Source organism: Rhinoraja longicauda, chromosome 2 (assembly GCF_053455715.1).
Source record: "Rhinoraja longicauda isolate Sanriku21f chromosome 2, sRhiLon1.1, whole genome shotgun sequence".
Lineage (NCBI taxonomy): Eukaryota > Metazoa > Chordata > Chondrichthyes > Rajiformes > Arhynchobatidae > Rhinoraja > Rhinoraja longicauda.
In genome coordinates, this window is record NC_135954.1 from 74,901,103 (window position 1) to 74,912,792 (window position 11,690).

Sequence of the window (11,690 nt, forward strand, 5' to 3'; positions counted from 1 at the left end):
TTTTAACACAACAGCAAATAAACCATTTTTGGAAATTACAGAAATGCCAAAGACCTAAACACTGTCTAGGCGAAACAGTCAATTATTAGGATATTTCCTTGAAAAGTATGTTATATTTGGTGTTTGTAATGCTGACTTCTCCACGCTGGAGAAAAGGATTGCAGCTTGGTTGTTTTGCAGAATACTTCTGTTCAGTCCCCGCAAATGAACTTGAGCTTCCCATGACTAATTCTCCAAGCTACTCCCACTCTGACCTCCCTGCCTTTCATCTCTTGCATTTTTCCAACAAAAGCACGAGGAACAATATTTAATCTTCTGATTAAAAATATTGCAACCTCCAGACAACTATTTTCAGACAGACCAGCCATTTCTGATGAAAGGTCATCAACCTGTAATATTGTTTTACTCTTTCCACAGATGTTGCCTGACATGATGTGTATTCCCAGTTTGTAACTTTTCAAATTACCAACTAGTCTTGTGTATCTCACGATTCAGTCAATCTACATATCTTCCAGTCACTCCCCCTCAACCAACACCAGCTTCCTTTGTGTCACTCAGTCTCTCTTGATTTCCATCCTATCAGTCATTTTGTACAGTTTCCCCACAGCCCACGATTTACAAACTTTCCAATTCCCCCCCACACCCCACCCCCCCACCCCTCCCCCAGCCCCTCCCCCTCTCCATTAACATAGCCTCGATGGTATCCACAAATTCTTAAGAGAAACAAGGAACTGTAAATGATGGTTTGCAAAAGAAAAGTGCTGAAGTAACTCAGCGGACCGGATCAGGCAGATCCCTAAAGATAGATTTGCATGACTTGCTGATTTACTCCATCACTTTATGTACCTTGTTATCCACAAATTAAGCAACAATTACATGTTGATTTCTCACATTCCAAGCATTATTTCCTCTTGGCCAAAAATCAAGTTACATATTGAATTCTCATTGGCCAAGTACGATTGACACTCTCATTGGCCAAGTTGACATGAACAAGATGGCTGGATCAATTCAATGTGTTGGTCAATTGTAAACCGGTGTTAAGACAACTTAATTTTTAAATTATTTTTCTATTTGTTAGTAAAATTCCTTCCCCGTGTCAAAAGTGTTGCTACAAAACAGCACTGTGCAGCGGCGTATCAGTGTACAAATTAGTAGTCGACACATTTCTCCCATTATCTTAGACCTAAATGAGCTACACAGCCAATATTTGATAAAGTACACGACTTGGAAATATCTTTGTGAATTTTCTTTGCTTTAAATCATTTTCCTCTGCCTCACTTGCTCGGACTGTGACAACAGAAATGGGAGAAAGGTGACAGAGAAAACAAAATCACTCAACAATTAAAGCAAATAATGTATAAAATGTTCTTTTTTAAAACACCAAATGTTATTAAACCACATAATTTTATTGTGAGGCTACTACTTTCTCAGTAACCCCCAAGATGTAGGCAACTTGGTACAATACTGCTGTACTGTTGCAGGTGATGACTCTCTGATGCTACAATAACCCAGAATACAGTCTACATGTTCAGATGGATGTGATATTAGGGAAAAAGCACAAAATCAAATTATGTATGTATACACTTCCAGTATCCAGCATACATTACACTGATCAACTTGAGATACTTATCAGTGAGATATTCCCATTATAAGAGAGCTGGAATGTGTTATTTTTTTAAATCTAAGGATATCAAACCTGATTAGCCACAATGAGAATAACATTAAGTGCTGATCCTTTATCATATGATGTGATCACTGACAGAAAATTACCTTTCATTGTTTAAAAATGCTGATTAAAGTAGGCTCAAGAACAATTGCTATAATGCATAATTTATTTTAAACAGCAAATAGCACAAGAGCTTTCAATTGTTCATCATTTTTGCTCCCACACTCCCTTTCCCCCTACAACTCCCTCCCACTATCATCATTACAAATGGAACAAAGGAGGCGGTGAAACTGCTTGTGACTTGTTCAACATTAGAACTATATTCTGCACTCTGAGATTTTTCTCTTTGCACTAACTGTTGTACTTATCTAGGCCATGATTGTACTCATGTATTGTACGATCAATGACTTATTCTGCTGTAATCTGGAGGATTGAGGTAACCGGTGAGGCTATTTTGGAACCCACGCACTAACAGAAATGGGGAAGGGGCTCATGTTGTCGACCTCCCCGTGGTGAGCCCTGTCAACTGACCTCAGTCAGGCGAACGACAACAAACAGAGACAGCAGAAGCAGCTTCATAATTTCTGCTGCCTCAAACACAAGAAGAGGAGAAATGGGGAAGAAGGTATTTGACAGGGTGGCAGGTGGATAGTTTGGACAGTAGTGCACTCCTATCACAATTAACAGTGCACACCCCAAGCAGTGACTCAATTTTCTCAGTACCATCCTGAATGCTCCTTCTCTATTTTGAGCCAGAGATTCCAAAGAATCAGTGGGAACACTGCATATTCTCCTTCATTCCATCTACTAATCCGCCATAGGAGTGCTCGGATATGAGTAATATCCATCTAACATCATGTTAACATGGCTTGCTCAATCGAGCCGACTGAAAGCAACTAAAGCTGCAAAGCTGGGATGTTGATGGGGGAGAGGGTAGCGGCAGTGATTCACATCCTGCCAGTACTTTTTCAGTCAGAGAGTTGTGAATCTGTGGAATTCTCTGCCTCAGAAGGCAGTGGAGGCCAATTCTCTGAATGCATTCAAGAGAGAGCTGGATAGAGCTCTTAAGGATAGCGGAGTCAGGGGGATGGGGAGAAGACAGGAATGGGGTACTGATTGAGAATGATCAGCCATGATCACATTGAATGGCGGTGCTGGCTCGAAGGGCTAAATGGCCTCCTCCTAGTAGATTTGGAGGAATTTGTAGATATAGCATTGGTGGTATTTCTTCATTGTTTTGTCGTGCCTAATTGTTTTTGCCAGAGTGCTGGAAGCTGAAGAATGACCTGATAGGTATATAAAATAAGCATAGATAGGGGAGTTAAGAGTCTTTTTTTCCAGGACAGAAGTGTCAAATACCAGAGAACATAGCTTTAAGGCAAGAGAGGGAAAATGTGAAAGAGATTTGTGAGATAGTTTATTTTTTTCATTACACACAGAGAGTTGAGATGCCCAGAACGTGTTGCCATGGTTGGTGGTAAAATATGACAGCAACATTTAAGACGCGTTTAGACATACACATGAACAGACAGGGAATAGAGGGATATGGGATGTGAGCCGGCAGATGGGATTAATTTAGATTGGCATCATAGTCGGTGCATTGGGGATCGAAGTGCCTCTTTTTATGCTGAACTATGTTCCATGTTCTAAATGGATTTCTGAAATTACTACAGAACTCAATTCACCTGACATTCATTTGCATCATCTGAAAAGTAGTAGCAATAAATACACTGGGTAAAGGAATATAAACAGCTTTTAACTTACTCTTCAGCACAGGTCTACTGATCCTACAAATGCCATCTTTCATTCCTAGTTTGGATTAATCTTTGCCAAAACTTCCCATGCACATTGCGTAGTTTAATCTACCATTTGTAAACAATTTGAAAGGGTTGGCACATCTAGTCAACCTGGTAGCTCTTCATTTCAAAAGGGACAGTCTGCTGGAAATGAACAGGCACCCAAAGTTCCTTAATTATTTTGCAAACAAAATCAACAGACTAGGCTGGTAGGAAAAGAAGCAATGCTTAGTATATAAACATTACTGATGTCCAGTTTAAACAGGTTAGAAGAATTACCTGTAATGCCAAATATATAGTAATGAAAAGAAGTCACAATTGTTCCTCACAAAAATAAATAACAATCCAGGATGGGTATTTTGTTACCATATTTCTACCCAACGTCTCTCACCTTAATGGAAATTCTTTCAGTTTCTATCGATATTGATCCCAACGTTGAAATTATAAAGCCGTACTGAAAGCTACCATCATCAGGCACTTCCACAGTATGAAAGCATGTGAGAATAGACAATCTTTTTTCAATCCTAGTCATATTTACAATGGGTTCTGCTTTAAATACAGTTCCAATCAAGCACTGCAAAAGGTGATTAACTTCAGCTGACCCCATCAATTTGCAGTGAGATGGGCAAAACTAGAACTTGACCTGTCATAAACCAATCATGAAGATGTCCAGAACAATCCCCAAAACATTGCTAAAAGTCCCAGGCCACAAAATTAATTTTTATTCTGGGTCATGGTTCCAAAGCAATCCACTGCAAACTGAGGAAAGCAGATGATGTTACTTAAATGTAATATATAGTTATCACGCTTCTGATCCATCATATGGTTTACCAGCACCAACTTCACGAAACAAGACATCTAAAATGTGTGGGAGGATGTCGTCCCAAGAATATATAAAAATGTAAACTTTTACCTATATACACCATCTGAATGGCCAAATAACACACCGTTCAAGTACATTTAGTCATCGTGAAAATTCAGCTATCTTTATTCTAAAGAACACTTACTTTTGGCCTATGCTTCACATCATTTTATTTCACAACTGTAGTATTGGATTCACTTGCTGGTATTGAATTCTAAGTCCATATAAACAAGGAACAAGGCCACAGGATAGTGCTGTACCCACCACCAACTCCAGATAATGACAATCCCTCAATGTTGTCCAGTGACCAAGAAAGCAAATCAGTATCTCGCAAAATCCTGACAAACACAAGTATAGATAATGACAAATCTCAGCAGTTCTATATTGCTGTATTTTTCCTATGCCTTCTGATCTTTCCCTCTCCAACAACGGGTGATTTGTCATCAGCACAGGCCTCAGCTTCCTCCCCAGCTAAATCAATTCCAAGAAATACCAGTACTCTCAGTAATTTCATTATTGTCCTCAAGAAAACTGCCTCATTAAAATGTTAAGGGAATATTGTATTCCTTCAACATTTTAACGTGGAAAATGTTGAGGGGAAACACCATCCTTTTCAAGATCATTGCTTAAATCTTTATTTTGGCAGATGATACAAGTACCAAAGCACTATACACTGAATTGCAAGGGTGTTCTGCCGAGATTCTCCCCCAGATGACATTTTCTTCCCCTCCCCCCTTCAATAATCACTCAAGTTAAATAACTACTTGGGAGGAACAATGAGTGATAAGAGATAAAAAAATCATGGATGTAATTAGATGTCTTGATGAAACAGATAAACCAAGGACATTGGGCTTCCAATGAATGGGCCAGTGAAGCAGAACAGCACACATCCTCAGCTGAAGATCATTAATCCTGATCCAGAGTGCCCTTTTCATTTAAAATACAATATGCAGTACACAGGACAAAATTAACCAAGAAAATCGTGGCAAAAATGATTTTGTATTTTAGATCATACCAGACCAAGTAGACCCGTTGGATCCAAATCACTCCTGCATTGGTGCAGCACCCTCTCCTCCCCCACTCCCTCCCTCCTCCCCACCCCCCCTCCCTCCCCCTCTCCCAGGAGCACCCACCGGTTGCCGTAGCAACTCTCCTCCCGGCCCGGGCAGCCGCCATTGGTGGAGCATGGGTGGGGGGAAAGAGTCCTGTTCCGTCCTGGTGCGGGGATGTTCAGTGGTAGATGGCGTCGGCTCTCCCACTGATGCTGAACTCTGGGAGACGTGGGGAAGGCGCTGAGCCGGCCGGGGAGAGGAGGGGGGCCGGGGAAGCCGAGGTCAGGCCAGCGCCATGCCTCGGCCTCCACCTACGCCCGGCCTCACCGCCGCTGCTGCCGCCTTTCCCCTTGGCCCACCTCAGGCTCATGGTTACCCGATCATGTCCAGGCCCAGGCTCCGGCTGCTTCCCCCGGCACCAGACCTGGCTCTCCCATCAAGAAACAGGTGGCCGAGCCCTGCTCAACGGGCCCCACTGTGCCGGCGCGGACAAATTTGTTCTGTGCACGCGCGGATGCGGCGGCTATCTTACGTAAGTACCAGGTCAACGGAGCCCCAACTGCGCATGCGTGGTTTTAAAAACTTTAAAATATGAAACACTTTAAAAATATAACACCGATTTCAATGAAATTTCTTCCATAGGACCACGGGACAACAGTGAGTAAGATGGGCCTAAAATTGTTGCGCTGTCGTGTACCGTTTTGGCTGTAGTTCAGGAACAAACGAACAAACGAGAGTTTTAGTATATAGATAATGATAGAATGCAATGCAAAGTCTGTTAATTTCATTCTGAAGATTGCCGTAGAAAAAATTTGAAGAAAGTGTGCTATATATAAGATTTTTCCACAAAATAGGCTGTACTGGTATTGCAAACAATGGTGATCTAAAAATTAGATGGAGCAGGAAACAGCTGTTTTGCATAGGATTATGGCAAAAAAACAGAGAAAAATATGTGCCCAAGAACAAAAGTAAAACCTTGTTAATATGCAATTTCAAAGGGGTGTTTCAAATAGTAGATGTTTGAGTATCATGGGAAGGTGCCCTTCAATACAAATTGCATTTAATGTGGAGATGCTCAGATGAGGGAGGGAAACAAAGAGTAAGACTAAACCAACTGGTCATGTTTCAGGACAACACCCACGACTATACCAGGTGCAGTGGTCGTGAGCTCACAACAAACAAATTAAATGTACAGAAGTAAGGCTCACTGTTGGCATACAGAGCAGAGCAAGAGCACTCCAAAAGATGATGATGAACATGCATGAATTCCTGTAGCCATGTTAATGCAAATAAGCACTGGACACTGAAGGTTATACAGGGGGAAAAAAAGTCAAATTTAAGACATCCGTGCAATGAGAAGCAGAAAAGACAAATGGTTTTCTTTCATAAAAGGCCAAAGGAGAAATTATTTAACTTTTCAAGTTTCATGACAGCAATCAATAGAATCATAAATTAAAGCTAACTTTTAAGAAGGGGTTGAATACATGAGGTGCAAGATATAATAATATTAAATTTGAAGACAGAGCACATGCAATTAACTTGGTGGGGAAAAATAAATTACAAATGATGAAAACCTGGTCATTTAGACTGCATAATCTTTTCAGGTATATACTTTTCATCACAAACCAGTGACAATAGGATTCTAGACATGTGGTTCAGAAAACTACCTAAGTCCTTGTAGACAATTGCAGAGCATTGTTGATAAGAATTAAAAAGTTTGGCAATCTCATTAAAGTAGACCAAAATGAAGTAATGTCAAACTGATGGCCTGAATAGAGCATGCATTAGTTTAGTTGAGTTTAGAATAGAAACAGGCCCCTTGGTGCACTGAGTCCACACTGACCATTGGTCACCCATTTTCTTATTCACCCCCAAAACATTAGGAATCATTTTACAGGGCTCAATTAACCTAAACACCCGTGCGTCTTTGGGACATGGGAGGAAACTTGAGCACCCACAGGAAACCCACATGGTCAGAGGGAGAAAGTGCAAACTCAACCCAGGGTCAGGATCGAACCCTGGTCTCTGGGGCTGAGGTAGCAGCTCTACCAGTACCTGGAAAAAAATGTTTTTCATGGACCAAGAAGGACAGAAAGCAGGAATGGAAAATAATTAAGAAAATGCCAGAAGTCAGAGATCTTGAGAATCAAAACATGTTGCAAATTGAGGAACTTAGGTGGAGGATTTCCCTTGAACTTCTACAGGTGTATAGTAGAAAGCATATTGACTGGTTGCATCCCTGCCTGGTCCAGCAACTTGAATGCCCAGGAACAAAGATGATTGCAAAATGTGGTGAACACTGCCCAGTCCTTCCTAGACTGTGGAACAGCATCCCTCTCCCCATCAGAACTGCCCCCTCCATCGACTCCTTTAAGTCCAGGCTCAAAACCTATTTCTACTCCCTAGCGTTTGAGGCCCTCTGAGGGGGCGCTGTGAACTGTTTATGTATGTGCTGTTATGTTTGTGTGCCATTGTATGTTCGATCTTAGTACCTGAACTGATGTACAGCACTTGTCAACGTGGGTTGTTTTTAAATGTGCTATACAAATAAAATTGACTTGACTTGACATTGAAGGGATCTACAGGAGCTGCTGCCTCAAAAAGGCAGCCAGCATCATCAGAGACCCTCACGCACCCTGGCCTCGCTGATTATAGTGTTTACAGAGTACTATGTGTGTGCTACTCCAAGTAAGAATTTCATTGTTCCCGTTTCAGGACATGACAATAAAACACTCTTGACCCTCAAAATTTCTGCAAGCAGGATATTGAAAGGCAAAAGATATATCAGCATTGTCACAATCAACATCAAATTAATTATGAAAAATATCCCTTGATTTAAAACTGCATGATTTCTCCTGACCCACCCATCCATTTTTGTGCTTAACACATATATGATTTTCAACCATATGGTGAAATGGAGGATGTAAAACCATTAGAAATAAACGGTTTATAATGATTTTTTTTTTTTTAAAGTGTAGAATCCATGTGAGCAAGGAATGACGTATCCAGAAGAATGACTAATTACAAAAAAAGCTTTTTAAATGATTTGTTGGCCACTGTAATTCAAATTATGTTCGTTTTCAATATACGTTCAAGAGTCTGAATTTTGAGCAGCATTTTGAAATTCAAATGGTAAAGCCAGAAAGCAGAGGAGACCTTCCATTAAAAGTCAATAACAAAAGGTCATCAACCTGACGTATGTTGAAAGGCTGGAGCAATTAGGCTTGTATACACTGGAATTTAGACGGATGAGGGGGGATCTTATTGAAACATATAAGATAATTAGGGGATTGGACACATTAGGGGCAGGAAACATGTTCCCAATGTTGGGGGAGTCCAGAACAAGGGGCCACAGTTTAAGAATAAGGGGTAGGCCATTTAGAACGGAGATGAGGAAGAACTTTTTCAGTCAGAGAGTGGTGAAGGTGTGGAATTCTCTGCCTCAGAAGGCAGTGGAGGCCAGTTCCTTGGATGCTTTCAAGAGAGCTGGATAGAGCTCTTAAGGATAGCAGAGCGAGGGGGTATGGGGAGAAGGCAGGAACGGGGTACTGATTGAGAGTGATCAGCCATGATCGCATTGAATGGCGGTGCTGGCTCGAAGGGCTGAATGGCCTACTCCTGCACCTATTGTCACGTTAACTGTCTCGTGTCAGAAGGAACTGCATGCAGATGCTGGCTTAAACCGAAGATAGACAAAAAAACTGGAGTAACTCAGCGGGACAGGCAGCATCTCTGGAGAGAAGGAATGGGTGACGTTTCGGGTCGAGACCCTTCTTCAGACTGTCTCCACGGATTCTGCCTGAACTACTCAGTGCTTCCATTATTTTGATTTTTTCATGCCATTGTTCCGTCGCGATAATATTTTGGGATTGTAAAGCTTCAGAATACAGACCCAACTACAATATCAAAGTTCACATTGTCGTTTCAACTTCGGAGTAAACACACTGGGTGGGAAGCAGTCTTAACCAAAGCACATCGTTGAACACTGATTATCTGCAGCCATCAACACCCACGTGCGTCAGGATTTATCCATCAAGAAAACAATGCCAGGAAAAGATCTTGTCAAAATTATACGAGTTCACATTTAACCAGGAGCGAATGCAAATGCACCTACCAGGCTTTGATTTATGAACATTCGTATTACCGAACTGCCAATTAAAGATGTTTGAATTAAATTGTTATTTCAAAACTAACATGATTTTCCCCCTCAAAGTTCTTGTGAACGCAACAGGACAAGAATACCCAACAGGCTACATCATGAATTACCAACAAAGCCGTTGTTATAAGAATTTTAGCAGCTCAGAAGTATTATGTTTCTCCAAACAGTTGTAAGAACATCTTAAGAATAAAAATCTAAAACCTGGAGGTAATTTACAACAAGTTACCTCTCCAACCACTGTTAAATCATCGGAACACTCAGAAAAATGTAATCACTTCATACGTCTACTAATAGAAAAGCCGAGCTGTACAAACAAAGCCTAGTTTTGATCTTACACGTGGATTAATCTCCTGCATTCGCACACATTAAAGATTTTATTGAGAGATCAGGCGCACTCTATTTCCTGAATGAGTAAGCCCGCCTCGAAATTGTATGCACACACACCCAACACTGCCCTAGTGACGGATACCAGTATTACTAATTGTAAATTGTACTCTCCATACAACGATTGTAACATTGTTATAGAATGAACACCCCAGAACGGGATAACAGTTAAAACACGTTCGTCCGAATCACCTTCCATGTAACTCTACTCCGCCCCAGCGATATACTGCAAACTTTCGCATCTGAAACACCCACCGGCTTATTATTATGTTTACCCTGTAATATTGCATTGCGAAAAAAAATGGCTTTTGCAGCCATGAAGTAAAAGTAAAATTACTACAACGAAAAACCTGGATGGGCAGGAGGAAAGAAAGAGAGGGGGGGGGGGGGATGAAATGACTCCACAACTATAAAATGTACAAACCTGGGTGCAAGCGTGTCCCTCTCTCTCTGTGTGTGGAGTGGAGTGAGAGAGCGCGCGCGTGGAGCCCGGAATCGGCGCGAGCGCCCGGACAATCGGCGCGTCCCGGCTCGGCTCGCGGCCGCCGCCGCCGCCTTCCAAAGAGCGAACGCGGCGGACGACGGGGTTCCACGGGGAAGTTCCTTTGACAGAAGATGGCGAGGCGGCAGCGGCAACAACAACAGCAGCAGCAGCAGCACCAACAGCAGCAGCAGCGCGAGCCGGCAGGCGGAGAGCGAACAAGGCGGCGCGCGGCGCGGCGCGGCGCTGCTGGCGTCACGTGGTGCTGCTACCTACACTCTCCGGCCTCTCCGCGGGGTGAAGCGAGGGCACTCGCAGTCCGCATGCGTCAAAATGCGGAGCTGCTGCAAACGTGCAGTGTGGCAATTCTTGAGTGCATGAAGATAGACACAAAATGCTGGAGTAACTCAGCGGGACAGGAGGAACGGGCGACGTCTCGGGTCGAGACCAGTTAAACGACCCTGACTTCAAGGGTGAACGGACGTAGCTCACCCCTGCTGTTTTGTATGAGTTTGCAATCTCCGTTCGTTCTCGAGGTGATGGGCTATGTTTGACACAAAATGCTGGAGTAACTCGGCGGGACAGGCAGCATCTCTGGAGAGGAGGAATAGATGACGTTTCGGATCAGTACTGGGGAAGTCTGAAGCAGAAACATCACTTATTCCTTCTATCCAGATATGCTGTCTGACCCGCTGAGTTACTCCAGCATTTTGTATCTATCTTCGGCTCTTGTGCAGAAGCAGATTGCTGGCGGTTCAACTCGCAGTAATACTAAAGGTGGACGGGGGTTCCACATTGCAACGAAATTGGGGTTTTCGGGTGCATGTTGTAGTTTTGTGCCGGTGCAAGGGAACATTTTTTTAAAATTGAACTGAAATAAAGGAAAGAGCCCGCGAAAGTCGATAACAGAATAGTCGATACTCATTGTCCTGCGAGTCATCTGCTGCTACTATCATGGGGAAGCGAGTCTGGTAACCAAGTTGGTGTATATTGTGCTTTAAACTGGCAAAGTAACCAATTATGGGAACTGAGGAGCACCAGAAGGCCAGGGTCCTTGCATTTCACCATTCATCCCTCAGATTGAACACTGAATTTGTAAAGTGATCAACGTAATTACTGATTTGTCATTCTGTAAAAGATCCAAACACGAAGCGATGTAAATCCCCAGTGGTCGGAAACCATGGGAACGAGGTGCAAAATCACCTGTTCATCCCAAGCTTTCCACCCTTGCCATATGGTGCATCTCGAATTACGTGTCTCAAAATGTTTATTGAAAGGAATACAATATAA

At 42.5% G+C, this 11,690-nt stretch overlaps 1 protein-coding gene across 2 annotated transcripts in view; it reads right to left on the minus strand.

The window, feature by feature from the left end:
* Window positions 1-10,634, minus strand: part of LOC144605833 (protein PALS2-like) — an 86,106-nt gene extending 75,472 nt beyond the window's left edge. For both annotated transcript variants that reach the window (XM_078421441.1, XM_078421433.1), the window contains exon 1: window positions 10,344-10,634. The gene's annotated coding sequence lies outside the window, so the exon portion shown is untranslated. The remainder of the gene's footprint in view (window positions 1-10,343) is intronic.
* Window positions 10,635-11,690: the final 1,056 nt, after the last annotated feature.